This window comes from Pyxicephalus adspersus, chromosome 11, assembly GCF_032062135.1.
Source record: "Pyxicephalus adspersus chromosome 11, UCB_Pads_2.0, whole genome shotgun sequence".
NCBI classification, from domain to species: Eukaryota; Metazoa; Chordata; class Amphibia; order Anura; family Pyxicephalidae; genus Pyxicephalus; species Pyxicephalus adspersus.
The window spans coordinates 23,727,175-23,752,445 of NC_092868.1; the positions used below are offsets into that span (position 1 = coordinate 23,727,175).

At 36.9% G+C, this 25,271-nt stretch overlaps 1 long non-coding RNA gene across 1 annotated transcript in view; it reads left to right on the plus strand.

The window, feature by feature from the left end:
* Positions 1-6,126: 6,126 nt before the first annotated feature.
* LOC140340959 (uncharacterized) overlaps positions 6,127-25,271 on the plus strand; it is a 36,123-nt gene continuing 16,978 nt past the window's right edge. Inside the window, exons 1-2 of the long non-coding RNA XR_011922771.1 lie at positions 6,127-6,246; positions 20,264-20,326. This is a non-coding gene — a long non-coding RNA (uncharacterized lncRNA). The remainder of the gene's footprint in view (positions 6,247-20,263; positions 20,327-25,271) is intronic.

A 25,271-nucleotide genomic window follows, 5' to 3' on the forward strand; every position in this document is an offset into this window, starting at 1 on the left:
GATACATTGACACAGAGTGATTAGAAGGCGATACATTGACACAGAGTGATTTTTTAGTATTTTGTTCAGAATCTTTTTTTTCTAGGTTTTTCTCCTCTAAAATTGGGAGCGTCTTATAGTCCGAAAAATACGGTATATTTGCACCTTCCTGAATTTGCATCTCATATTGGGCTAAACTGGCCATCACTGCAATATTTACACCATGGATAAATACATAGGGACACACTCACAGCCACAGCACTTTGCAACCAACAATCTAAATCAAAATCAAAGGGTCTCCAGAAATCTAGTGTCTCCTATCACGCTTTCCCCACTATCACCTGAATTAATGCCTATGCAACACTCACAAGACCTGTCTACCTCTGATCTTGAGGCATCCATGTTTTCATCAGTGCCCAATGCCACAGCAGCAGAGGTGATAAAATCTCTTACACCATACTTTAACAAAAAGTTCTCCACCCTCCAGGCCAAATTTGAAACAGCACTGGCAACCATTGTTTCCAATACTGCACGTATAGCGAAATTGGAACAGAGTGAGTGATCTTGAGAGCCAAGCACTAGAAACACAAGGCAAACTTATCACTCACACAAAGCTGGCCTCTTCATTAGAGGAAAAAGTATAAGATCTAGAAAATAAAAACAAGTGCTCCAATCTACGCATAATAGGCATTCCGGAATCTTGGAAAGGGCAGGATCTAAATAAATATATCACAGTTGATATGCTATTGGCACTTAACCTTACACCTCTGACCCTGCGGTCTTTGGAAAGGGTTGTTCAAGTAGTTCCTGAGCGCCCCACACACAACCCAAGGCCTAGGCCAGTGATTGCAAAGTTTTTTCACGCTTTGGACAAGGAATTGCTGCTATCAACATATCGCAAGCACCGTGACCTAAAAGTGGGTGAGGACAAACTTTTATTATTTCAGGACTTCTCCCCATCGGTAGCCCAAAGACGCAAACAGTTTGTACTGGTTTGCCGCCTTCTCGCTGAAAAAAGAATCTGTTTTGCTTTATTGTACCCGGCAAAACTTAGATTCCAATGGGAAGGTGAAAACAAGTTGTTTGGTGACCCCCAACTTTCGATGGACTTTTAATCGGGACTGCCGCAGCTCCCAGGAAACGTAAGATATAGGATGGACACTAAACGCTGGTATTATTTTTTTTTTTCTCTTAAGTTTAACGTTATGGCTCTTGATGGCTAGTTAAGCATGTTTGAACCCCCCTGTACCATGTTTTATCTGAAGGACTATTTTCTTTCAGTGTATTTTAATGTTTAATATAAGACATTTTGGAGGTTTGAGTTTATATATTTAAAACAGGGGGATTAGAATATAAATAAATGTGAAATAAATGTGATTAATGCCCTTCAGGTGTTAGGAGATACAGATTTTGTAATTTTGAATATTTGGGCAGAACGACTACTGATTTGTTAGAGGATTTGAGTGACCCCTACTGGCTGGAATTGGGATTGCTCTTTTTTGAGAAAGATCTGCTGGTTGTTTTCTGTCTTGGTTACCACCATGACATCCCTGCCACGTATTTCTCCCCACATAGTGACCAGTTCTCAAACTAATTTACGCTTGAAATCCTGGAGTGTGGCTGGTCCTAACAGTCCCCAAAAGCGTAAAAAAAGCACTGACACATTTAAAACGCAGAAAACCTGATATTGTGTTTCTGCAGGAAACTCACTGGAAAACAGGTGACACTGCAACTTTGCGTGACACTTGGATTGGGGACACAATTGCCACTACTTATGTCACTAAGAAAAGAGGAGTGGCTATTCTCCTGAACAAAAATCTCCCCTATTAGGTTATTACTACGCTATTAGACGAGGAGAGTAGATATGCGGTAGTAGTGTTGGAACTGGCAGGACAAAGGTACACATTATGTTCCTTTTTTGCCCCTACAGGCAATTCAAGTTCATTTTACGCATCTCTCACACAAAAATTTACTTATATACAAAAAATACTTTATATTACTAACCCAAGGACTAGCCTCCCGGCTATTTTGAATCTTTTTACCCTGTAGGGCTCGGTCTCTGGATACTCTATTATTTTGGATAAATCTAAAGCCCTGCACCTGACTAAATGTGCTAGACCTGTTTGGGGTTCTCTATATCCGGTGGTGTGGTGCAAGGAGAAACTGCAATACCTGGGAGTCCAAATCACCAAAAAAACAGCTAAATTGTACAATGCTAATGTCAAACCGTTGTGGCGGGTTGCTAAGACTCAACTACAAAAATGGTCCTCATTTACTCTTTTCTGTCTGGGCAGAGTGAGCTTGATTAAGATGATTTTGTTCCCTAAGCATTTGTACACTATTCAAATGTTACCAATCCTGCTCCGTCAACAAGATCTTAACCACCTGGGCGTTACACTGATGTCTAGATTTCTGTACCAAAAGCGTTACACTGTTTTTCATGAAATTTTTTTTTTTACATTTTAGACCTGTAAGTTACAGAAATATGTCTGAACAAGGGTCTAGTAGATATCATGAATTTAAAAGCTGCTCGCATCTCCAGAGAGATGCACAGCACAATGCAAGATTTCTGCATTGTGCTTCACATCTCACTGCAGATGCCAGCAGCAATAGCAAATCTTTTATTGCTGCAAGAGGAGCGGCGGACACTGGGTAAGTATTTCCTTTCAGTTGTATTCCGATTGTCATACAATGTATGACAATCGGATTGCAATATAACATTTGTTTACATTTAACCACCTGGTGAGAAAAACTCGGGATTAACCATAATTGCAAAAGTTTTTACCCCAAACATGCTCGGGCTTAACGGCCAGGTGGTTAAAGAATTTTATAGATTATTTGTTTTTTTTTGTTTGGAGAAGCAAGAGAGCACAAGTTAGTATGTATATTTTGCACCAATCTGTTAAAAATGGAGGGCTGAATTTTCCTGATGTAGAAATGTATAATCGGGCGGCTCTTGCGAGATATCTCAGGGATTGGCTACATGATACAAACGACTATGCTCACACGTTTTTGTAGCAGCAAATGTTCCTGAAATACGCCCTTAAATGTATGCTACATCTGCACAGGGAGCTGCTCCCAGCTGAGGTGATTACAAACCCACTCTTATACTCAGGCTGGCAAGCGTGGCACAAGATACGGGGATTTTTTCAATTAAATAGTCACTCCACCCTTCACCTTCCGATAGTGAATAACCCAGATCTGCCATTGGTAATCCAGATTGGTTGAGGAGAGACGGGTAATACGACAAGAAGCCAATGCAGCTGCAGTGTCTACCCCTTTATGGAAAGGGAGGTTTTTGGGTCCGCTCATTTGTCTGCACAATAAAACTGAGATTTTCTGATAAAGATTAGAGATTGGATAAATTGCTGTTTAAGCCAAATCAAGAAAAGAGAGCTATAACAGCAGTTTATTTAACCTATAAACCCACACTTAATTATGAGGACAGGAGTACAGGTTTAAGTAGATGGCATGAGTTTCTTCCGACTAGGTCCCCAACAGAAATTCTGTCTATCGTAGAGCTTGGAGGGTGATCCCCTCCTCTATGTACAAAGAAATGGTGTTCAAATTTTTTCATGGTGCCCATGTTTCTCCGCACCGTTCCTATTTAATGGGTTTGAGTGAGACACCCCATTGTTTTAAATGTGGTACAGTTGACACAGATTTATTTCATATGTTTTGGGGTTGTCCCCTAGTTAAAAGATTTTGGAGGCAGGTGGTGCCACAAGTGATTTCACTTGTGTATGTCAAAATGCATTTAAATGTATACTAATAATATTATTAATATTATTATTATTATTATTAATAAACAGGATTTATATAGCGCCAACATATTACGCAGCACTGTACATTAAATAGGGATTGCAAATGACAGACTAATACAGACAGTGATACAGGAGGACAGGACCCTGCCCCGAAGAGCTTACAATTTAGTAGGTGGGGGAATTTCACACACAATAGGATGGGAGATATGTAATGGTGGGAAGTAGTGGTGGTTTCAAATGACAGAAGAAGACGGGTAGGCAAGTTTGAAAAAATGGGTTTTGAGCGCTCTTTTAAATTAGCAGAAAGTAGGAGCAAGCCGAATAGGACGAGGAAGACCATTCCAGAGAGTTGGGGCAGCTCTAGAGAAGTCATTGTGACTTTTGTGGGAAAATCTAGTCCGATGGCAAAGCCGAGGCTTCACCTGCGGAAAGTCGCAAGATTTACCCCCAGGCGGCTCCTCTGATCAGGCATCGTAAGCGTTTAGATAGGCGCCTATGTAGAGGAGCTGAACTCAAATAACTCTTGCCCAACAGGAAAGAAATAAGTCATTTTAAAATATGCTTTTTTTCTTAGCGCATGTAGATGTTTTAAACATTTGAACAGCACAAATTTATTTTTTAGGGCTAATAGTAATATGTTTGCCATTAGAAAGAATGCTTTTTTAGGGGAACAGTGACTTTTAATGCAAGCTCGCCAGTGTAAAACTGCCGGGGATGCGCGGCTCCAGCAGCAAGCTCATGTCTGTTACTAACTTCCGCAAGAAAACACCAGCGCCTGAAATTTAGTTGGTGAATTAAGCGAAGGCTTCCGATTTTGGATTGCGAATACGAATGCGCGAGCCTCCGATTTTGCTTTGTGAATCAGGGCCAATGTCTGTATCTCAGTATTGTTAATTTGTTAGTATATGGTATGTTGATTCACCTGTGTTGATATTTTCTATTATGTTGTAATTGATAGTTTACAAATTCCTCTGTTATTGGTTTGAAAAAAAAAATAAAAATAAATATGTAATATCTAAATATGAGCTGTATTCTACTGTCAGATTTTTTTTTATACTTTTGTTTAGGTAGCTATCGATTACCCATCACAACCTAAACATAAGAATCTATGTTTCTATCTATGCTATGTTCTAGTGGAGCTCAGAACCCCATTTATGCAGAAACACAAGCCCCAGGCATCCCAATGAGGAATGTTCAGATTAAATATAAAATTAGTCCAGGCCTGTTGCCCTGGAAGTGTTTTTCATATTCTTCAATAAGCTGCTAAACTTACATTTAAGATTTGAGATACTGTTATCATTAGCAGGAGCAAGACCAGCAGTGTATTGGATCTTTCCAGCATTCCACTGTATCACTTTTGTGTACTCAGTTAAAGAGGAGGAAAGGGCCCTTAGAACAACTCTAATTTAACTAACTAATTTCCTGCAAGTTTGTGTGTTAGTGTCAGGAGGTATGGTCTTTTTGTGTGCTTCAATTTTCACGTTGTCAGCGCTAGTTTTTTAGGTCAATACAACTGGAGGCGATGAAGAGGAATACCATGCCATACCCCAAACCCAATAATCTGGCATTGATGTTTCTATAAAAAAAGCTGAATAAGTTGCAAATTTTGTTAGGACAGGGAGAAAGCTTTTGGATGCTGGCCAACTTACATGCCAAAACATCCTTCATCCCGCAGACCACCTCCTAAGATCTCTCCAAATTTAACAAGACTCCACCCGTAAAGTAAGAAATTTCTACACCTCTATCCGCTTGATACCCCATATAAATCTGTCACTTTTTTTTTTTTTTTTGCTTGGGCCAATTTTAGACGTGGAATCCCAGGCAACGTTTTATTATTATTATGTTTTGCTTTTGTTTTGTTTTGTTAAAAAATTATGGTACTTGCCTTTTAGCAAACAGTTTTAAAACAAGTTATACATATCACAAATAGTGCCTTTTAGAGATCTGCTAGTTTGCTCATTCTGAGGAGAAGGCCTCACCAGGGATAACTCATTTTTTATTCTCATACATCATACCGTATAATAATTCTTTTAGCATTCCCTTTTGTATTAACAAGCCTAACCCTTGTTAAAATCATAGGATGAGTGACATTTGTTTGCTTCTGAATTCACATGATATGTTTGTGGCATAATAACGTAATAAATATTGTTAAGTAAGAAAGGAAAAAAAACATTGTGAACAATCCTTGCGGAACAATAGTGTACATTTTCTCAGAAAAACAGTCTAAAAGACCTCCAGGCTGACTAAGGACTCAAAAATAATCTTGGCCAATATGTGAAGGATTGCTATGCATTCTTTGCTTATTGTAATTTTACACCTAAACAATGTTATGCAAGTTAGTTTCACTTTCTGAATGATTAATTATGTGAGGGTTGTGTAGAAACGGATATAGGTGGAGTATTTCTGCATGCTAACTGTATTTGAGATAAAAACATAAAAAGTTAAACGCAAGTTAAAACATTACTATGGAATATGAGCAACATCAATTACAGAATCCATCTAGGTAAGACTTTTGTGTTAACACATAAAGTTGTATTTCTAATCCATTAAGGCAAAATAGTAGTAATAGGAACTGAAAGTGAATGTCACATGTAAAGAAAGATAAAGTATGGCAATGCTTCTGTGAATAGGCGTCTAATGCAGTGTAACTCACAATCAAATTACTCTCTCCTTCTGTTGGTGGCTGTGGCACACATTTGTGTTTAAACTTAAACAGATATATTTATTAGCAGTTTCTTTTGTGCTTTATTTTCCTTTGTGTAAAGAAAGATCAAAAGGTTGCACACAAATTTTAATTAATGTAGATGTTACTTTATTTGTCCAGTGCTAAATAGGAGTAGAAGCACAGAATGTCCTTATATGTTTTAGAAAGGGCCTAATTTATTTAACTACCAAATGAAACAAAGCAAAACCACAAAACATATCTGGAAAATACCAAGTATTAGTGCTGGCAGGATTCTGCTGTATGGCAGTCATGTAGGTATTCTTAGGGACAGTATATTGCAGTATTGCATAAAAACATTTTTTTCAGTTGTAATATGCTTTTGAATATGCTAAAAATTTTAAATATTTCGGAAATATTCCAGAATTTCCAAGTACAGCCCCTTCTTTCCTTGCATGCCATAACCCACTTCTTGTCTAGAAATGTCTAATTAATTTCTGTACTGGCCCAGCTCCACTATTTCTACCTTTACCTTACTATATAACTTTTATGTAGCTGCTGGGAAAGGACTGAAAGGGGGGGGGGGGGGTTACTATAAAGCAGTGTTTCTAAACCCTAGGATTTCTCTAGAGCAGGGTTCCTAACAGGGTGTATCCATAGCCTTTGGGGGTATGGCAACCAAATGTTGGGGGTATGGGATTTAATCCCTGAGTACTGGTATTCATTTTATTTATTGCATACATTTATACATGTGTGCAATATTGAATCTGAAATCAAAGTGGGGAAATTGACTTGATGTGTCAGATGACATGCAAGTAGCTTTGTCCGTAACTGTACCCCAATTCCATGCTTTGATTGCACAAAAACAACAGTAAATATCTCACTAGATTTGTGAAAGTCTGTGTTGTGGTCGAGATATTGAAAAAACTTGCACATTTAAGTTTGTTTTCTTCCTTTGTGTAATACTCAACTGTAAGAAGTAAAATTATTGGTTTATAATCTGAAACAGGTGAATCAAAGTTATATTGTAAAATTGGATGAACAGAACAATGGGTTAAGAAACCACAGAAGAGGTGTTTAATTTAGCAAAGTGTTAATGTATTAGTCGTACATACATTACAGTTTCAAGACATTTATCAATGCTGTCACAGTGTACATAATGTACTGTTTACCCTGATTGTTTCATCAAGGCATTCTCGGTGATAAAAATACTAGACAGAGTATGCTGGCATAGGTGTTGATCCTAATTTGATGGCTAGATGTGTGCCAACATCGTTCGTTACTTGTCACAATTCAGTACATAACCATGTGGTGTCTTTACCCGACAAATTTCTCCTCTTAAGGTATCCTCAGGGGTATATCATGAAGATTTTACGGTCTGTTAATGTGCAGGTAAGTGGTTCTAAGATGCATAGATGAGCGATAAGGTAGTGTAGTATATATAGATTGACTGTTAGCTACGTTTACACTATGTCAAATACTGCATATCAAGGGAAGAGTCAGATTCAGGGAAAGGTGACATTAACCCAATTTCACAAAGGATCAATTTTTGTAAGTTGGTTCAGTTTTGGTGGGTTGATTTGAGATGGAAATCTTTCAAGGTGGTTAGTCTAATTTTGCTGGTACAGTAGAAGTTGCAGACCTGTCAGAGCAGATGCATACAGTCAAAAACTTTTGATTGTATTTGCAAATCAAACCTTTACCACATTTGTTAAGTGGATTTATTGAATGAATTTTTGTTGATTTTGGTAAATAAATGAACCAAATGTGGTAAATGTGTGAACCAAATGAAATGTGGTAAATGCACAAATATTCTTATGAGATGGTTTTAGTTGAAATATGTGGCATGGCAACTACATTTTTTTAATGATAGGTTTTATTTAAAGTAAATCTAGGGATCTCTTTTTATTTGTATTCACTTAAATACTGGATGTATTTCAGAAAGAATTTGACAGTGTTTCCTGGTTATATATGTTTAAGGTTTTATCTATAATGGGATTTGGAAATTATTTTGTAAATATACTGAAGGCACTATATGTTAAGCCGATAGCAAATATAGTGCTGGGAGGCTTTAATTCATCTAATATTAACATTAAGAACACGGCAAGGATGTCTGCTTTCCCCGCTTTTGTTTGCTCCAGTAATAGGACCCCTGGCGATAGCAATTAGGGAACATCCAGGTATTAGGGGAGCTATGAGGGAACATAAGTGCGCTTTATTCGCTGATGACATCTTGATATACATTTCTTATCACACTACCCAACTTGTTTAAAATCTTGGATGAATACGAAGTAATATCTGAACTCCATGTTATTCGTGCTAAATCGCAAGCATTGAATATCAATTTGCCGACTCAGCAAGTTGAAAAAGTTAAAAGATAATTTCAAAATTAGTTGGGAAACCCAAACTCTTCAATATCTAGGGATTCAATTGTCTCCCGCATATAACTCACTATTTCAAGCAAATTATATCAATTTTATTGGTGGTGTAACAACAGATTTGAGTTTATGATATTGTAGACAAACGTGATATGTTAAGTTTGGAACACTTGATGAGTACAAAAACTTCCTAATAAAGAATATATCCAATATAGACAAATTAGATCCTTCGTATATTCAAAAATCCGCCGAGTTGAGTGCCCTCTAAACCCTACACCTTTTGAAAGATCTTGTGGATCAGCGATAGAGAGGAAGGGGCAAATTTCAATAATATATGGTACCTTATTATTAACAGTAAATAGGTTGAAATACATGAAATCCTGGAACAAAGGTAAAATTTTTACCAAAGAGGAATGGAATAATATGGGCTATTCAGTATCGAAAATATCATTAAATACAGCTTTAGTTGAAGCTAAATACAAGGTTATGCTTTGTTGGTACTTGGTTCCTGAAAGGATATCCAAAATTCATCCTCTACATCTCCTTTATGTTTTGGAGGATGTGGGACAAATGGTACAATATTACATATGTGGTGGTCCTGCCCTGTTGCCCAAATCTTTTGGGATAAAATCTTCAATAAACTGTCGCGGGGGATGGAAAGAATGGTAAAAGGTTCCCTAGAAATGGCATTATTTAGCAGAAGGTATCCAGTAGCATCTAAATCTCAATCTCATCAAACTTTTGAAATTGATGATTTTGGCAGCTCGGATCACCCTAGCTAAATCTTGGAAATCCCGCGATATACAAATGGACCCGTTCAAATCTAAAATGGATTGGATTATGACTAATGATAAAATTACTTATATTCTTAGGAATACATTAGATAAATTTGAACTGATATGGGAACCATGGAAGAAAGTGTGTTCAATAATTTAGATAATTTAATAAAGATAATTTAATTTAGATATTAAAGAAATTTAAGATAATTTATTCATAATAATGATAGCATTGCCACCATTTAAATTGAAAATTTGAAACCGAAATTGAATTATAAAAGGGTTAATATTTTTATTTCACACTGAAGATTGTATAATAGAAAGACTCTTCCATATGGGTGGGTTGGTTGGACACATAAAGTTATATAATACAACACAAAAATATATGGCTAATTTTAAGGAATAAGATTCTTTTTTGGATGTCCTAATGTTGGGTAGAATCTTAAAAATCATTTACCTGTCTTTTTTTTCTTTTATTATGTAATATCACAGTTGTTTATTGGTATGTACTGACCTATTTTTATAATGTATGGTTAACATAAAATTCCTAATAGGACAATATTATTTGTTTTTTCTTTCTTTCTCTGTATAATGTGTAAATTTGTACTTGTATATTTGTTTAAATAATTAATTTAATATTGGACGTAATGCTTGTAATCCTGTCAGTATTTTTGTCACTCTGCCACTCTGTAACTACTGATTAAGCTAAAATATCCCTGGCTGGACAGGTAAAACAGAGGTATCCCAGAAGATCTCTGGGTGGTCCAAGATGCCAGGACACCTTAACAGCATATGTAATAAACAGATTCAGTTGGTAGTCCTAGGCAGGATTTATATTATAATTTATTTTCTTTTCTCTTTTGGCTTGTATTATGCCATATTTTCAGGTTACCTAAAACTTGACCTGGACTATTCATTAAATCTGACCCCTCTGTGAATTTAACCTGTGCTTTCTTTTGGCTTGGCAGTAATTTCCAGCTTACCCAGTTTTTTTTCATACTTTGCACCAAAAATGCTGTAGGGCATATTAAATAAATATAATATCAATTTATTAGATATTATTATTTTTTCTTAAAAAGAAGAAAAAATAAGGGATCTATTTATAAATTATTCCCCTGTCAATTTGTCTGAAATTAGCTGACAGATTGTGATATCTCTCTAGGCATATCCTTTCAATTCCTATTATGGATAATTACTCATTCTGCTATCTAGAGGCCAATATCAAAAGTGTACACCAGTAACAATAGGAAAAGATATTTGTGTAGGGGAAAATTCTGAAAGCTTCTAGAGAAAATTGACAAGGTAATAATTTATAAATAGAACCTTAAATTACCTTGAGAATAAACCTAGATGATCATTTGTGTTTCACACTTACCTCTTCCTCGCTAAAGTGCAGGCACCTCTCTCCTGCGCATGCAGGCAGTTCTTACCCTGGGCATGCCTGCTCTTCCAAGTTTTATTGATTCACCCATCTCTCTGGCCAATCAGGAAAAAGCCTCTTAATCATCCCTGGCTATTTAGCTATCTCAGACACAGCACTCACATACACATGTCTCCACTAGTGCCAAGCCCCCTAGCTTGCTGAGCAAGTTTCTGTACACGCACAAATCCTGTTGCCTAATTCAATGTTTCCCCTGTCCAGCTTCTGTGTTAACCCCTTATTGCCCAGTCTGTTGTTTTCCAGCCTGTTCCCTGGTGCTGATCCAGTGTTTCTCCCTGTCTGGATATTCTTTTGTCACATGTGCCTATTGCTTCCAGTGTCTCCTGTGTTTCATTACAAAAAGATACTTTTTCTAATGCCATTTTCAAAAAATCCCAATTTGTGATCAAATATATCTGGTTTGTTTTTTTAGTAGTCTATGCATGGGTCAAGTCAGAGACTGAAAGCTGCTTACTCATCACTCCTTCCTTCTGTTTTCTCCAGCCCAGTGGGACCCTACACAATAGTGTAATGTTTTGTACCTGCTAGGGTGTGCATGTATTCGATTTTCTGTTGCTGACTTGCTTTCATCCCATCATTCTCCATTTGCTGTCCGTACTGACCTTTGGCGTGTCTTCCTAAAACCGCAAACTTAGGTAGGTAAATTAGGCTTTCTTATTGTTGACCTGTCAGAAATTACTAGGTCAAGAAATAGCTTAATTTACCAAAATTCAATGAGGTCACAAATTTAAGATTTCCCTACATATAGATTAATCTATGTAGTACAGATGGTTATTTCATGTTCTGGAACAGGAACCATTTCCCCTATAAAAGTAACCTTTCAATTGTTTTCTGCAGACAAAAACAGGCTAATAAAATGCTGAATCTGCTTATAACCAAGTTCTCCGTGTGTAACAGGAAAAACAAAAATAAAGCTAACTCTGAATGCAGAACTTGTAGCTTCTAAACCCACTTTTGTATCCCAGTGGGTACATATCCCTGTTGAAAAAATATTATATAAACACAGATTATTCAAGCTATAATTCCTATATAAACAGATTTACCAAAACAGTTTATTTCATTTTCATAAACCATAATATGATTTGTTTAATGACCATATCAGAATTTAATTTATTGTAAGTTGCAAACAGGAAGCAAAAACAGGAAAGATAAAAACAATCAATTTTATGAGAGCAAATTTTCCATTATTAAGGGCAGCTCTAAGTCTCTATGACTTGGACTGGGAGGGAATATTGTCCTCAAAGAACACAGAACAGAAATGGGAATGTTTCAAGTCTGTTCTTCACAAACACACTGAAAAAACATATTCCAATGGTTAATAAGTTTAAAATGCTAACATTAAAACCTATGTGGCTCACATCTAATGTAAAAAAAGCATAAATATTAGGAAAAGGGCATTCCAAAATATAAAAATAAAGATCACCTTCATCATTTGAAAATTAACAGATTGCAAAAAAGAATAAAACCAACCCCATTAAAAAAATATATATTAATAGAAATTACACACCCACATGTCCTCAAAAAGCTAAGCTCAGATATTTCAAAGCCTTTGTTTCTATTTTTTATGGAAAATGAGAAAAGTCATTACCAAGTAACTACAGACCAGTAAGTTTAACTTAAAAGATACTAGAGAGTTTCATAAAGAGGAAAAGATATGCGATGAAAGACATAAATTTTAAACGGGACTTTTAAAGCCAGTACCATCAATATATTATAAAAATAACAAAATTTTAAAAATTATAAACATTAAAAACAAACATCATTTCAAATACATAAAGCACAATGTATATAATGACCGCTCCTTACAGAATGCCCTGAAAGGGTTTAAATTCTGAATTACTTCTCAACGCTTCTTCAGCAAGAAGGAGAGGAGAAGTCTGATGTTTGTACTTCCAGCAGCTCTCTTATTTAAAAATGTTGCAAGGAAGGAGGTGGTTATGGCTGCAATGGTATATTCAAATCCCGTTTAGTTAATTAGTGAGTAATATTTTTCAGTTTTCAATATAAATCACAGTGATCCTAAATTTCATGTCCTTCAGTCGTCAAACAGATATAAGAACATACAGCCCAACAGCACAACCATGTTCCTATTCCATCGGCTTCCCTTGCAAGTGAGTCACCGCTGACTCATCTTAAAGGGTTGTTTTGTTTTCCAACATAAAATGCACCACATGTACACGTAATCAAATAAATTACTTTTGGAACCGTCTATGTGGTAGTGTCCTCTATGGTTTTTTTCATTAGGTAATGTAATAGTCAGGGCTTCTTTAATCCACTGACATTGGTTACAATGACCGCATTTGAAGGTACCGTGGATGTTTGGTAAAGGTTCAGTTTGGGAGTTTGAGTGGAGATTACTAGATACAAGGTGATCTTTAAATGAATGAGATTTCGTATAGGTTTGCATAGGTTTTTATCCAATAAATGTACAGGTTTTGGGTTTAAACTTAAGAATGTGCCAGTGTTGAGCTAAAGTTTGATATATGAAGTTGTGGTTTCTGCTGTATCTTGTAATGACACAGGTAGTAGGTGGGGAATGTTCTTGGGTTGTATGTGTTTTAGAGATGAGATCAGTTCCTTGGTGCTTTAAAGCTCTTTGATATGATCTTTTTAGTAGATTTTTAGAGTAACCTTGTTGTAGAAGTCTTGCTAAATGGTATACTCTGTAGGAGACTCTTTAGGTGCACGCTATCGGCATGTAAAACTGTGTTCCCAGCAGTGTGTTTACAGAATAAGGTAGTTGTAACTCTGTGATTGTCATCAATTCTAATATACAGGTCCAGGAAGGGTAGTTGTATCCTGCTGTAGTCCATGGTAAATTTTAAATTAAATTGATTATACTGAATATAGTTGAAAAACTCTGTTAGTAGTGTGATTGGCCCTGTCCAGAATATAAGGACATCGTCGATGTAAAACTTCCACATTAGGATGTATTGTTTGAAGGAGTTGGTGTTGGGGTTAGAAAGAAGGCGATGTTCCCATTCACCCAGGAATAGGTTCGCGTATGAAGCTGCACATCGCGTGCCCATGTCTACGGCCTGTGTTTGGAGATATATTTTGCCATAAAAAATGAGAATATTTCTATTCAGGATGTAGGTGAGTAATGAAATCACAAATTTATTGTGTTTATGAACATTTGGGTGGGCTGTATGGAGGCATTTGGATATGGTTTTAATTCCTAATGCATGTGGAATGCTACTGTAGAGTGCTTCAACATCCATGGTGACAATTATGGTGTTGGGTGGGACTGATGTGATATATGTTAATTTGAGCGTGTCAATTATATCTTGGAGATAGGATGGAAGTGTAGTGACCAGGAGGCGTAATTAAATTCAACAAGTTCGCTGGCATTGGCTGCCAGTGTACCAATCCCTGGGACTATAGGGCGTCCAGTAGGTCGCAATAGATTTTTATGTCCCTTAGGTAATATATAGAATGTCAGTAGTATTGGATTTTTGTTGGTTAAGTATTCCTTTGTTTTTTATTGATGGTGTTGTCAGAGTAGGCCTGCCAAATAATCTCATTATACTCCTGTTTAAATTCCAGTATTTTATTGTTGGGGATGATAAAATACTATTCTTGATTGTTGAAAATTTTATCGCAAATTTTGTGGTAATGGTTTACATTTAAAACAATGATGTTGCCTCCCTTATCAGGGGATTTATTAACTAAATTTTTCTGTTGTTTTAGTTTATTAGGGGCTTTAAAGCGGGCCTCAGAGAAATTCTTATTGTAGGGTATTGTTTCCAAATTACTTTACAATAATTGTTTTGTGGTTATATCAATGTAAGTTTGTAAATGGGGATTCATGGAGATTGGTGGGAAAAAATTAGACTTCGGTTTCCTTCGGAGTAGAAGTGTGGGGTCTATGTCTGTCGGAGGTATTTTCTCGGCTAAATCGTCAACAGGTGATGATTCGTTCTCCATTAGTAATTCATGGAGATCTTTTAAGGTTCTAAATTCTTGTGTTTTAAAGTCTTTGTATATATCTGGTTGATATGGTAAGGGTTTTTGGGTAGGCTTATTAAACCAAATTTTTTATGTATAATCTGTCTTTATTAGTTTTCACACAAGAGAGTTTATAAACATACAGAACAACTAAATCATAATAAAAATAAAAGAATATACAGTCAGATGTTTCCTACATATATACAGCAGTGGCAAACACTTGGTGGATAAACAAATTACACATAATAAATACACAAGAAGTGGATGGAAACAAGAACAAAATGGAAAGACAGGGGGGGGGGGGTGGTACTGAAAACAGAAGAAAGGGGAAAAAAAGAGAAGAGAGAAAGAAAGAGGTAAGAGAAAGTGAAAGAAAGAGAGAGAAGACCTATCACCCATCAGTAGCATACCTTCAGACATTATTGCACCATAATAAGCATAAATGGCAGTACCAACATGCCCCAGAAAAATTTCAATACCTTTCCACACCAAGGAGTCATATCAGTGAGAATTGCCCAGTACAAAGAAAAGTAGCCTGTGGAATTTTGTTATGTAAGGTAGGTTTTCAAATCACCAGATGCCCTAAACAATTCCCAAATATCCGATTACATTCAGTCTCGGGAGCCTAGTTCTTCCCAGAGAATTTGTTGCTCTGTATAGGCAATATCATTCATCTGTTTCAAGCACTCCACCATAGAAGGGATGTCAAGGGAACCCCAATGCCTTACAATTACTCAGTGCCCTGCAGTGATGGAAAGGCGGAGAAGACCTCTTTTAATAGCTTTATTGGAACCCAGTAGTAAGGCTAGCATAGTAGTTTCTGAGCGCGGATCTAAGTTCTCAGTTGTAACGTTATAGATATTAAACATTTTCCTTCATAGTGTAGTAATTGGAGGGCACGAAGTCCAGATATGCAGCATTGATCCAATAGAACTTCCACAACTCCAACCTGTAGGAGAGTAAGAAGGATCAAATCTATGAATGTCTTGCGGACATCTATACCATCTGACCAAATTCTTAAAGCAATGCTGCTGATCCCTGGCAGATCTAGATAGCCGGTGGATAACAAAATGATTTTTCTCTATTTGCTTTAGCTCTAAGTCTATGGTCTAGCTCTAGCTCTAAGTCTATAATTTGCTCTAGCTCTAAGTCATAGCCCAGTTCTCTTTCCCATGACCTAATAAAATGAGTGGTACCTGGGTGAGTGCTAAAAGGTCAGGGTTATGAGATAGCAGGAGCATCGGGCCTGGTCTAGTAGAAAATAGGCCTCTTTTTAATAAATCATCCCATAGAGACCACGTCTGGGTAACCGTAGGGGGCGTGTATACCGATCTAGTTCTAGATTGTGGAGTTACCCAAGGAGTTAGAGGTGACTAAAAGGATGCCATATATTCGTCAAGAAGGACCCATACCTTATGCTCTCTATTATGAGTCTAATCCACAATTCTATGTATATTAGTAGCTTTATAGTATAAGTTAAAGTCAGGTATAGATAAACTTCCATTTATATTTTTTCGGTGAGCATCTGGCGACTAATCCAAGCCCTCTGTCCTCCCCATAATAAGGAGTAAACCACCCAATCTATGTGAGGTATAGAAAAATGCGGTGGTGGGGTCACCAGTAAAAAAAAAATAGGGCCTTTGCCAAAATATCCATCCTAATTACATTGATCCTTCCCAACCAAGATAGAGAGAGATTTTGGTATGACCTAAGCAAATTTTCTATATTGGATAATAAGGGTTTATAGTTAACGTTTGCAATATCAACTAATTTTGAGGGGAGACATACTCCTAAATATTTATTGGAATTACTTTGCCAGCGAAAAGGAAAGTTCCTCTTCAGAGATGTCAATTGTGGTTCTGGAATGGAAATATTTAAAGCCTCTGTTTTATCATAGTTCACCTTGAAATTGTTCAGTATTTCAAATCTCTCTATTTCTTGCATAATTTTAGGAATAGATATGTGTAGAGAGGTGACATACAATAATATATTATCTGCAAAGATGGATAGTTTACAGTGTTCTTCTCCTACCACAATACCTTTAATATCAGAATTCTGTCTTATAGCTGTAGCAAGGTGTTCCATCACTAAAATGTACAACATTGTATGTATTCCAAAGGGTATGTATCCCAAAGAGTTCTGATAGTAAACTTTTAGCCTGGACCTGTGCTGAAGGACCAGTATATAAGGCCTGGATTTCATCTAACATACCAGGACCTAGTCCCAGTTGGATCAGAGTTTCTTGAAGGAATAGCCAATTATTTAAATATTAGCCAATTATTTATTATTACCCAACTTATTATTATTTATTAAACATGATTAAATGCTTTTCAGCATCTATTGATAGGAGACAATTAGGTGTACTCGTTTTCTGAGCCCAATTAATAAGGGAAGTGGTTTTCACTAAATCATTGCAGGTTTCCCGTTCAGTCACAAAGCCAGCCTGATCTAGATGAACAACCGGAGGCAATAAGGGTTTCATTCTGTTTGCTAGAAGTTTCGAGTATAATCTGATATCAATGTTAGTGAGCGAGATGGGCTGGTAATTGCCACAGGTGGTATGGTCTCAGCCAGGTTTGGGCAGAACTGAAATATGACCTTCTAAGGACTAGACAGGAAAGCCCCGAAGAGGAAGAGATCACATTAAACACACATACCATAAAAGGCAATAGGACTTCTTGAAATACCTTGTCAAATCTCGGAATAAACCCATCAGGTCCTGAAATTTATTTCCAGATACCAAAGGGGAAATACAGTGCTTTATTTCTAATTCAGTAAATGTTGAGTGATAGATTTAGATAGATTTAGAATGGGGGTCTGTCTTTGATTTTGGACTTGATATCTGTGTTGGTGGGAATCAGCCCAGGGGTTTTTTCCCACTTGTATGCTTTTTTATTAACTCCCCTAGTGCTATTCCCGAGTGTGACTCGGGGTGGTAATCCTGAGTCACACTCCGGGTCGCCAAAAACAATAAAAAAAAAAACACCTTGTTGCTTTGGCATCCTCCGGCGTCCTGCTTGTCTGTCCAGGTACTCGGGCAGCGTCCTCCCTTTTCGATCTTCCCCTGGCGACTGCAAAGATGTTCTCTGGGTTTCCCAGTGACTTCGAAGAATGCTTTGGTTCGTGCAGGAAGCGCAGCAGGAAATTCAAATAATTTTTTATTGAATTGAATACAAAATAATTTTATTAAGTCCAATACAAGGAAATCTGTATATTTTATATACATATATATATATATATATAATATATGCTACTGTACATTTATATTACAGGTTTCACTATTTTTATGCACCTTTTTTAGCAGATTTTTGTGATTTTTTTTTATTTAAAGTTTATTATTGAATTTAATAAATATTGGACATATTTCGGTGAGTTATGCCTAAGAATTATAAGCCTACAATATAAAATATATTTTCATGCAAAACAATGTAACACTTTTTGCATGAAAATACAGACAGAATTAGAACGCCAGAGGGGTGAATAGATGCCCACTTGTCTCATTGCAATTTTTTGTCCTTTTTGTTTACTATGGAGGTATTACATTTTCTCAGGTTTTCCTAAGATCGTTGAATTTCTCCAAAAAAATGGAGGAGCTAATGATGTTTGTGTGATAAAATTATAGATTATATAATTCCTGATCGAGTTCTAATAGTTCTTCTTCGAAATGGTGAATTAGTAAGTGCATCAGATCTTCTGAATACTTATTTAGTATTTGTTCCCAGGGTACTCGGATTAACAGTTGATATAGTGTACTTGGACTTGGCAAAAGTATGTGACACAGTACCCCCTAGACAATTAATATGTAAATTAGGGTTTATAGGTTTGGACATTTCAATCTGTAAATGGATAGAGAACTGGATTGTAAGACTGCATCCAGAGTGTAGTGAATAATGATTCAGATTCTGAATGGCCCAAGGGTATTAGCAGTGTACGCCAGGGTTCAGTGTTGAGATTTTACTGTTTAACGTCCTTATAAATAATATAGAGTTTGGGATTAAAAGTGCCATTTCTGTGTTTGCAGATGAAACCAAACTGTCATGGATTTAAGTCCATACAGGATGTCTATAATCTACAAGCAGACCTGGATGCACTGTTTTATTGGGCAGCCAATCTGGGGATTTTTATAGATCAAAATACTTTCTTGTATTAAAAGAGGAATAGACTGCAGAGATCAGAACACACCCTGCCCCTGTACAAAGTATTGGTCAGACCCCACCTGGTATATGCAGTCCAGTTTTGGGCACCAGTTCACAAAAAGGATATTGTGGAATTAGAGAAAGTTCAGGGAAAGACAACTACACTAATAAAAGGAATGGAGGAGCTCAGCTATGAGGGGAGATTAGCTGAACTGAATCTATTCTCCCTTGAGAAGAGACGTTTTAGAGGGGATATGATCACCCTATATAAGTGGTCCATAAGGAGAACTTTCTTCTTAATTATTCACTTTAAAATCAATACAAAGGACAAGGGGGCACTCTTCGCATCTGGACTAAAGAAATTTCTCTTATCTCTGGGTAAGGAAGAGATTCTTCATAGTAAGGTCTGTAAAAAATAGGAAATATGCTCCCTCACTCTAAGAAAAAGCTGAATGCTTTTCTAGAGGTACAGAATATAACTGGGTAATAAAGTTTTAAAGTAAAGATAACAGAGACTTTTGATCCAGGGAACATCTAATTGCCTCATGGTATTAGGAAGGATTTTTTTTTCCTTGTTGGGGCAAATTGAACCAGTTTTTTTTCTTCTGTGATATGCTTATTTCCCTAGTGGTTAAAATGAGGTACTTATGTCTTTTTGCAACTTAACTATGTAACTATATGTTACATAACTAATGTGTACATGTCAAGCATTTCTTGATATTAAAAAAAAACACACCAGGAAGACCATGGTATATCTTGGCTTTTTATAAAAACGGTACAAAGCTATTATACATTGGCAAACACTAATTTAAAGTATAGAGGGATATAAATGTGTATAAAATAATTTTTTTTTTGAGACCTGAATGTATGATTGTAAGCTCTTCTACTAGATTGTAAGCTCTTCGGGGCAGGGTCCTCTCCTCCTGTATCACTGTCTGTATTAGTCTGTCATTTGCAATCCCTATTTAATGTACAGCGCTGCGTAATATGTTGGCGCTATATAAATCCTGTTTATTAATAATAATAATAATAATAATGGTAATTTTCATATGCCTGAGCCTAAAGCAAAACTAAACCCTCTTTATACTCTCCTATCTCTGTTCCATCATGATTGCTAACCTCTTCTTCCTTCTTTTCTTCCTTATTTCGATCCTCCGCCATTTTGATTGATTGGGCCAGGATGACATAACAACCAGATTTCTCTGTGCGTCTTGAAATTTCCGACATAAAAAACGAAGGCAGGTAAGGGCTATTACCAGTTCCTGTATGCAACAAAGCCTTGTCTGGTTTCAAATTTTTCAAAGTGTAACTTTAGTTCAAGATGGAAATATGCTAATTCAGTGTGGCCATTCAATTTAGCAACATCAAGGGGGTACCATCTTTTATAGTCTTCCAGTAACAATAAAAAAAGGGGACCCATCCATTTCAAACTAATTGCTTGTGACTTTCTCCATGCAGTAAGATAAATTGCCCTGGATGGTCTGAAATACTCAAACTTTTGTTATTTTTTCAAAAAATATTTATATTTGATCAAACCTTTAATTTTTATTTTATTATATAAATTGTCATTTTTCTTTCTAACAAAGTGACCAATATTCATGAAATGCATAATTTGAGTCTAATAATTATCTTTTTATATGAAGCCTACACCCTTTCAAACTTATCTATACATCAGAATATTTTAACCATCCAATGGTACCCTTGCTTTTACATGGGCTTTTACCAAATCATCGTTAAGGACAGCATTTAAAAAGGCATAACCATCTTGTTTGCCTCAATTCTTTGTGTTTTCATGGCCTAACAAGAATAATAATAACAGGTTAAAAATCTGTTACAGGGGTCATTTGACTGTGTTCCCCCACTCTAGCCTGGAAGACCCCAGAGAGCATGAAGCTGACTGTGTGGGTTAAGTGGGTCATGAAAGAAAGGGGGGAGTGGGACTGGTGTGAATTGCTGAATCTATGAATTATTACGAATAATAAGAAATGACGAATATGAAAAGAAAAAGGTAGACAACAAAAGCCTCCAAGAAGAAAGATCAGGTCCTTTCCTGTTCATGATACATTTAAAGAAGCTATAAAATCAAAGTGAAAAAAACTAAAACAGCTGTTCGACTTTTTAAAACTCATGAGAAAAGTCCCCCTTTCTAGATTGCAAAATGTTACACATGTATTAAACTGGATGCATCCCAATCTCATATCTCTAAAAAGTCAGACCTTAGGGAAACACTAAATGATATTATTTTTAAAGCCTTGAGATTTAAACTAAAGTTTTGCAATTATAAACTGCGGAAGGCAGGATCTTTGGCGGGAGATGTACCTTCTGAAATAAAACATATTTACCTGCTTGGTATACTTAGCGTAAGATTTTGTGATATACCGGATATTTTGCACAGATTGCCGATTCACCTCATGCTTTGCTCTGCTAGTTGCGCTGTGTTCTAGATTTGAGTGCAACGCTGCGGTTGGCGCTCAGTCCCTCCCCACTGTTATCTTGGTTGAAACCCGTGTGCCTTTTGAGCATATAAGGGATCCACACTTGAACTTCACATTATCGCTGAGCCTTTTAAAGGATGATTCTTTCATTTACTGAGGTATGTTATGTTTTTATGTATGGCTTTTAATTGATCTGGTCTTTAAGGTGTACCATATTAATGAGTTTTATGATGCTCCAGAGAAAGTCACCCTATGACATCAGGAGCATCCACCAGGTTGTGATGAGTCTAGCTTCTGGTTTTTCTTTTTTCTTATTTATTTAAAATTGAACTGACTATTCCTAATGGATACTTTGTGGGTTGATTTGTTTTAGTTACGGTGCGCATCCTTTTTTCAAATGTGGTAGTCACAGTATAATGACAGGTCATTACATGCTGTAAGTAGTTTGGTAATTGGTGTTAATTCTCTGCTGTGTTGTATTCATGAATTTGGGAAATTTTATACTCACTTTTTTAAATTCCATTGAAATTGATTACTGTTTACACTCACACTCTTGAAGAAGGTTATTGAAACACATTGAATTATCTGTGGGATAAATCCACGTTGTGTAATGAATATACTCTGTGGGATTGGCGATATTTGATCGCTTTTATTGGTTTGTCATTTGGCTTGCATTCATTTGCCATCTTAAATATGTAACTCAGTTCTATAAAATGCAGTGTGTGCATAAACAGATATTTGGGGGGACCCCACAGATGTTGGAGTTAATGTTTGGGGTTAATCACCTAATGCTGTCTGTTACCTAGATTACAATGTTTTTACTGTTATATGGACATGTTGATTCCTGAGCCTTGCACCTCTGCACCTTGTATTTCCCTGTTACTTTCCCCACTGTCCTTTCTGTCCCCTTTTTATGCTCCAAGATTTAAAGACCTCTTCTGCCTTCTTTCCCCAAGGGCGGAGGGGGCTGGGATAGCTTTATGAGCTTTATGCAGTCCTTACTATACCGAGAGCACATGACCCCTTTATGGCTGAAGGGGGACTGGCTATCGGCTTATCTTTTTTGAAGCTTTTTATGTGCCTTCTATGCAAAGCAACAGAGTTGGCCACGGGCATGAGACATATCATCAGCACCACCTGTTTTCCCACAAACCCCCTATCCTTTTTTTTTCCTCCCTTTTTCCCCACTGTTATCTTCCTTTCCCCTGCTACATACCTACATGACCGATGTAATTTAAATTAGTTTCTTTGAATCTTCAGGGCCTGAACTCGCCTGTAAATCACACAAAGGTATTCCAATATTTTAGGTTCCTTAAGGTGGACATAGTCTGTATTCAGGAGACCTACTTTTTCACTTGCACTGCACTCCCAATATCACTCTTTTATTGGGCCTGCCCCCCTTCAAAGCAAAGCAGAGTGCTGATCGCTTTTAGGAGGGGACTCAAGTTCCACTGTACCAAACAAATTGCTGACCTGTTAGGCAGGTACTTGCTGATTCAGGGCTCTATTGGAGATGCGGCGGTAACCATACTGACATAATATGCACCATACAGGGGCCAAATCCTATTTCTCGGGTAGATCTTGTCCCTGCTCCAAAGTCATCGGAGGGGAGCAGTCATACTGCTGGGATTTCCAAATTGTTTCTGCACCAGGTCTTAGACCGTTCTACCAGCAGTGCCCAAAGTGTGGTGCAGGGGCTTCCAAAGAATTCGGGGAGCTTCTGCATAGGTTTGGCTTGGCAGACATGTGGAGGGAGTTCCACCCCTACATGAAGAATATACCCACTACTCCGCCCCCCATAAACTACATACCCACATTGATACCATTGTCCTCCCAGAGGGAGGATGTAGAGAACCTTAGGCAGCAGATAACATTGTGTCTCCACCTCAACACTTCTTCGATGCAAAACCCCTCCACTCTTTGTGGAGCTCCTAAAGTGGTAGTTAGGGCCACCTAATCCAACTAGCAACCTATCGTAAGAAAGAGAGGAACAGGGTAGTAAAAAAACTGGAGCAACAGTATGACCAGGCAGCTCAAGCCTTCAAACTATCTCCTAAGTGAATGAATAAACACACCCTAAACAAAAGACTGGGATCAGATTGATACACAGCCAAGTTCTACAGAAAAAGTGCTTATTTGATCACTTCTGTCTTTATTCAAGAAATTGCATCACACACTTTTGTAAAGGGACTTTCAATGCACTAATAATAAAACAAAAAGAAAATAAAACTTTTATTTTTACATTTAAAATACAAGTAAAAATGATTCACACAAGTGAATAAATATCTCAGTATGGTCTCACATAGTCCTATAGACTCTATTTCGAAGCGTTTCGCAGGTGATACCGCTTCTTCAGGAAAGGTGTCGGGACATAAGTAATACAACAATTACATCAATACCAGTAAGTAACCAATTTGGTATTAATAAAATTTCTCAATACATTTGCATAAATGCATACCAATCTAATGGAGAACATACTTTAAACCACTCATAGGTGGGAGCCTCCTCCAAAAATGAAAAGTGTGAGTCATAGACTGCAAAACAACACAGCCAAACAGGAAAACAGCAACCAGGAGTTCACAACATGGACATCCTAGGGTGTCACCCAAAAACATTTGCCTTTAGACTTTTCAGCTATATTTCAAAATGTCCAAAAACATATAAGGGGCAATCTCTTTTCCGTACTTTATATGTATATTGTGTGTCTATATATAAGTCAGCTATGTATATCTTATATATATATATATATATCTGTATAAACACATAGCTATAATGAGTAAAAATATAATAGGTCACTAATTAGTGACCCCTAATAAATAGGGAACTATTCTTCTGTTGTACACTTAGGTCCATAAATATTTGGACAGAGACAGAGACAGAAGTGGAATATTCTTCACTGACCAAGTGAGTCACCTAGTCTGAACCCAATTGAGTATGCATTTCACTTGTTGAAGACTAAACTTTGGACAGAAAGGCCCACAAACAAACAGCAACTGAAAGCCGCTGCAGTAAAGATCTTCCGGAGCATTAAAAAGGAGGAAACCCAGCATCTGGTGATGTCCATGAGTTCAACGCTACAGGCTGTCATTGCCAGCAAAGGATTTTCAACCAAGTATAAGAAATGAACATTTTATTTTCAGCTTTTTAATTTGTCCAATTACTTTTGAGCCCCTGAAATGAAGTTATTGTGTAAAAAAAGGCTTTATTTCCTCACATTTTTATGCAGTCTTTTTGTTCAACCCACTGAATTAAAGTTAAAAGTCTGCAGTTCAACTGCATCTGAGTTGGTTAATTTAAAATAATTGTGGCAATGTACAGAACCAAAATTAGAAAAAAGTTGTCTCTGTCAAAATATTTATGGAGCTAAGTGTATATCTGATTTTACCCCATATTGACAAATAGGGAGCATATATTCAAATAAACTAGATTCACATGCCCATTTCAGGTATTTACCTAATATAACCCTAATATTGATATTATCTATGTAAACACTTAGCTCTATTCAAGCTTCCCATCAAAATGGCTTGTAGTGCTGACAAAAGTTTTGCAAACACCACTTCTGTTGTATGTGTCCCTGGTGCATGTGTCTCCGGTGCTAATCCTCTGTCCACGCTTCTGCCCAAATCTAAATAGAGCCGCCTGACTGGACCAGGCGTCTCAAGCAGATCTCTCCACCCACGTCTTTGTGATGAGATGCAGGGCGGGATCCCGTGCCTTAACTCAATCCACACCATATGAGGAATGACATCAAA